This window comes from Notothenia rossii (assembly GCF_949606895.1).
Source record: "Notothenia rossii genome assembly, chromosome: 8".
Classification (NCBI taxonomy): Eukaryota; Metazoa; Chordata; class Actinopteri; order Perciformes; family Nototheniidae; genus Notothenia; species Notothenia rossii.
In genome coordinates this window covers 12,787,807-12,793,423 of record NC_136906.1, presented here as the reverse complement: position 1 = coordinate 12,793,423, position 5,617 = coordinate 12,787,807, and the positions used below count along the sequence as shown (strand labels likewise).

At 35.7% G+C, this 5,617-nt stretch overlaps 1 gene segment (V, D, J or C); it reads right to left on the bottom strand.

Moving 5' to 3' along the window:
- Positions 1 to 596: 596 nt before the first annotated feature.
- On the bottom strand, positions 597 to 5,097 carry LOC307014404 (Ig mu chain C region membrane-bound form-like). The segment is given in 5 exons: positions 4,948 to 5,097; positions 3,610 to 3,918; positions 1,705 to 2,061; positions 1,274 to 1,600; positions 597 to 1,111 (listed from the first exon to the last, which is right to left on the bottom strand).
- Positions 5,098 to 5,617: the final 520 nt, after the last annotated feature.

Genomic DNA, 5,617 nt, shown 5'->3' with positions numbered 1-5,617 from the left:
TCATAATCATTTCCCTCCCCCACTCTTAATAACCTCAGGCCAGTGTGAAAATACAGTAACTCAATGTCAGACAATCCAAGTTTAACTACAAATTGAAATAATGTAACTAAACATTATTGTAAGTGTAAAAGGCTGGGCTAAAGGTCCCACTAAAATTGATTATGATAATTAAAGTCATCCTACAATGATCTTGAATTGCTTTTGAAAGACCCCTTTATGTGTCATGACCTGGCTTGTGAATCAATCAATTCATTATTCGACCATAGAGCTGGAGTTTGGCCGTGAATGACTATTTGTCTTATGTCGGGCTGCAAGACCCAGTAGTAGAAACACACGTACACAAAGACAAGTCACACAAACAATGGTAATACTATGTATACAAAAAACAATAAACAAATAGATTTTCTTCATTAGATTTTGTGAGGTGATGTTGTTAAATGTGATCTATTTTAATCACTGCTTAACACACGCATGGCTTAACCTAATGTGTGTTGCATTAGGAGAGCACTGTGACTCTACACTTAAAGTATGATAAACATGGAGATCAAACTAATATTAAATAATAAAGACATAAACAGCATGCGACATACAACAACTGAGTTGCAAAGAGCTTTTTTTTATTTTGAATCTGCATTAAAACGACAAACACAATGTGATATAACAAGCACAAACATTAAACAACAAACAGCCGAAGACACAGTGACACATAATCACATCTACTTGCAGGGAGCCTTGCACGTATCGGGGATGTTCATGTTGAGGTTGAACAGGTTGGTTCTTTCAAATGTTCTGTGCCCAATGGATCTGACAATGGCTTTAGTTCCTGTTTTGACCATAGACTCATGGTAAACAACACAGCTATACACAGTGTCATTGTCGTTCCACTGTTCAGTGCTGAGAGTTAACTGGCCATAAGCAGAATAGGATCCCCCGTTTTCTATAGGGCTTGTGGTGTTGTATTGTAAGCCTGATTCCTGATCATCAACAAGCCAAGCCACAAACATATACTTCGGGTAGAAGTCTTTCACTAAGCAAGTCAGGGTCACCGTGTCTTTTTTAGTATGTTCTAGGGGAGGTAGCATAAACACTGATGGACGCTGAGTCGTTCCTCCTGCAAGCATTAGAGAACAATTAGGGCTCTGGCCACAGATAGAAGAACTTAAGAAGAAAATCCCTGCTACATAATACACAAACAAATAACACTCATTATGTTTGATGGCATGACAAGAGGAATTGAAAACAGGTTTTGAACAATTGCTCCATAGATTCTTACCATTAATCCTTTGGTAGGATCTTGTAACTGGTGCCACCCAATCTTTATGTTCCACCTTGCAGACAAACTTGGTGCCCTCTATCCATTCTTCATACGTGATGGTAAGTTCAGCATTAATTACTCCCGTACGGTCCTTAAGGTTGATAATTGGGTCGGCACCAAGTATTGGATTTCCAGTCTCGGTCTCCCACGAAATCTTTTCCAGAGATGGTTTGTTAACCTTGACTTGACAATATACCGTTCCTTTGTGGTGTAATAACATGTCCTCCATTGAGGGTTCGATGATATGTACATCCGCATCTGCTTCAGGACAATCTGTGCCGCCAACTTTAAATGAGGAGACAGTGAAGAATTATTTAACAGAGATGGCTGCAAAAACATACAAATGTAACTCTTTGTATACAATTTTGAAAGATAAATTAGTCATTTACCGGGTCCAGTCGTAGGATCACATTTCTTTGTGAGGATCGTTGTATTCATGAAACTTGAACCTTTATCCCCTTTCCCCTCAAACAGACACATGATAGGCATGTCCAAAGTCGGGTCACTGGAATTCATCGTGATGAAACTTGCTGCGCTGTACAGTGAAATTCCATTCTCGTCCTTTCTTTCCGTAGAACGAGTTTTGACCACGTGGATTTTGGTTGTGATTTCTTGATTGTTTGTCAGCCATTTGAACTCATATACGTCAGGTGAAAAATCAGTGGCCAAGCAGGAGAGGTGAGACTCACTTTCTTCAGAGGAAGTGGAGGCTAACACTTTAAGAGTTGGATCTCTATAAACCACCACTGAAAAACAAACATATACACAAATGTGTTTGCAGAAGCAGGTAATCATATATATATATATATATATATATATATATATACATATATATATATATATATGCAGAAGCAAATGGGAACAATGTGCTACAATGCTTATTTTTTATTATATTCACATATATTATATTTGAGTGTATGACTTTTTTTGTATTTCACATGGTGATTATACTCTTCGATTTAACACTTACTGTAGCTTGTTAATAAAGACTGCAGAAAAATAAATAAAGTTAATAGTTCAAAAAGAAAGACTTGTATCTAACAAACAGAGCTGTAATGCTTGCTTCTGCATATACATTAGATGCTCGGGCAAGCGAACACACAGTTAAAGTTAATAATCAACATCGATAAAAGGGAAAGCAGACAGACATTTGTAAAATGCAGATCGACGGAAAGAAGCAGGACATATAGCAGTTATCTGTTTTTTTAACAGGTGCAGAGGGTAAATTAGAAATGAAACAAATAGACCAAGTTAACAGCTGAGCTTTAGCCTTCTCGTTCCACCTCACTGTAAGATTTGGCCGTTATCCCTACTTATTATAAAACAAAAAATATTTAAGGATACACTATTTCACACATATCATTTTGCAACAATGAATTATATTTTCATGTTTTCCTGTGTTAATGTTCCTTTGAAATGACAGATGGGAGTATATCTGTCTTTTTTAACAATTAAACCGCTATTCATTCATCTGACAAATTACAAAATGAGCAGCTCGGTATACCATTATAAAGGTTAAGGTTGAGCTCAGTCTTATTTAACAATGGACCAAAACTATAGGGCTATTACAGCTCTGTAAACATTTTCCCCGTTAACTTAAAAAATATTTATTCAACATTGCCTTTAATTAACAGTCACTCTTCCTTTGTTTTGAATATTTACTGACAGGTTGAATTGTTCTTATCATAAGTGTTCCTGCTATTTGCTGCCTCCTTTTTATTGTTAATTGTTCAATTGTTTATTTGCAATATGCAGGATTTACACTAGTTTTAAAATGCCATATTTAATCAACTCTCTTGTTTAATAGCTTTTGTGTACAACGCCTTGAAGCACAATTTTTCGTTTTAATATTTGTTAAATTTGTTATTTTTGGAATTTAAATAGTTATCTTACATAAGGTGACCAACTGATCTTATATTTTATTTTACGTTATCAGTATCTTAAGTATTAGTGACTAAAGTAGCCTTGTAGCAGTGCACTATAAAGTGTAAAACTTTCTTCGACACTACACTCCCTATTCATTCTGACAATATTCACAAGTTATTATTACCACACTGCGACAATTTAATTTAATTTAATTTAATAAGAATAAATGTATAAGTAATTATTACCACATTGCGACAATTTAATTCAATTGAATAAGAACACATAATTAACATTTATGATAAGCACAGTACTACAATTAAATGTATTAAGAACAGATAATTAAAATTGTTTTCCCACCATGAAAACGTATTTGCTAGATTTTTAAACAACTACTAAGACACTTACATTTGACTTAACAAAGGTCTTACCTGTCTTTTCGAAGTCACCCTGCGCCGTTCCCGCTTCATGTGTCACGGTACATTGGAATTTCTTCTTGGCATCCCAGTCCTGTCTACTCACTTGGATTTGACTGACACCCTGATAGAGGTTGTTCTTCTGTACGGGGGGGTACTGAATGAAGTCTGTCAAGGGCAAGGCTGCCCCATTTTTGCTCCATCCGTAGGTCAGAGCAGACGGTGCGAAGCCGGTGGCCAAGCAGCCGAGAGTGACTGTGTCTCCGGTCCCGGAGCCACATTGCATCAGAGGAAACACAGTTGGTTTATTGACAGTGGCAGTGGCTGAAAAAAGAAATAACATACGTGTTAATACAATTAGAAAATACATTGTATACAACAGACATTTTCACCAGGCATTAGGTAAAACAGTGATAAGACAATTTAGTTGGTGAATTGAATGTAACAAAGCACCGTTCTGATTGCGTTATATTTTAAATTATCCTTTCACGGACCTTTTATGTTCCCATCTTTTGTCTAGATTTTAATTGTTGGACAACGTTTAACCTACCTCAATTAAATAACTTTTTGAGTTAAATGGATGAACGTTTAAAGTCACTAACCATCCATTTCTTAATCTCAAATGTAGCGGTAATAAGAAAGTATTCTTACCTGATGAAACAGTTACCGTTGTACCCTTTCCCCAGTAATCAAAAGCCTCGTAGTAGCACAGTGCTGAATCTACTTAGATGTTAGTATTATAAGGCTACATCTAATGGCGAGCGGAAAGGTTTGACTTCATTTTTTATTAATCACACTATATTATTAAATCCGCTTGCTAACTCAAGCTACAGTTACCGCAAATATCCAACATTGTGTCCTACTGAGAATATCACTGACTGTGTATTCAAAGCTTTATTTTTTAAGTTAGACTTCACATGCTAAAAAATAACTTTACATGATATTGTGCAGTCTAAAAAACACCTTGTTGAAGACTTTAAATGGTAAAATTCTTACCTGAGGACACTGTTACCATAGTGCCTTTTCCCCAGTAGTCGAAAGCCCAGTTGTCACAGTTATGAGAGTCAACTGACACTTCTCACAAAAACTCATTACTTTAATGTCCCTTACTTAATGTCATACAATTTGGTTACGGCAGTTACAATTAAGCTCAAATATACACCTGTTGCTAGACTTGCTTTACAACTGAACAAAATCATGTAAAGCTTTTCTCAGATTCTCTATCAGGCTGCAAAGGACTTTTGGCTGTTTTAAAACTGACCTATAGTTGTGACTACATGAAAATGACTATATGTATTTTAGCTAGATGATTAGGCATTTCATTCTCTAATTTGAAATATTAAAATGACATACCTGAGCTGACGGTGACCATTGTGCCTTTTCCCCAGTAGTCAAAACCGTAGTCACAGTTCAACAAGTTATCAACCTCTGCATACAAAAACCTGTTCCCTGACAATCTACCCTCTGAAAAACGCTTACCTGGGCTTTTTCAAACAAGGACACTTTTCAACATTTTGAATTGAGCGTATTGATTTTAACAGATTTGGCTTACAGTATCCCAGAATTGAATGAATTGCATGGTGTCAGAAATTCCTTTTTTTTTTAACTACCAATTTATTTACGTTGAGATTTAAATATATTAGAGAAAGAAAAATAAGAGTGCCTTACCTGATGTGACTGTAACCATTGTGCCTTTACCCCAGTAGTCAAAAGCACCGTAGCACAGTGTAATGTGTCAACACATCTAACGTACAAAAATGAGCACCTTAAAGATGCATTTGGTGCTCCCGAATCTAAATATATATATTCAATAGAGTAATTATTACATTTTCAATATAACGAGCATAAAAGGTTTTGTTACCTGTTGTGACGGTCACCATTGTTCCTTTTCCCCAGTAGTCAAAGTAGTAGTCACAGTGATATGTTTCAATAGATCTTAGTACAAAAATATTTTATAGCTACTATTATCTAATAAATGGTACAGTAAATTACTTCATACCTAACATTCACCGTGATATTGTTT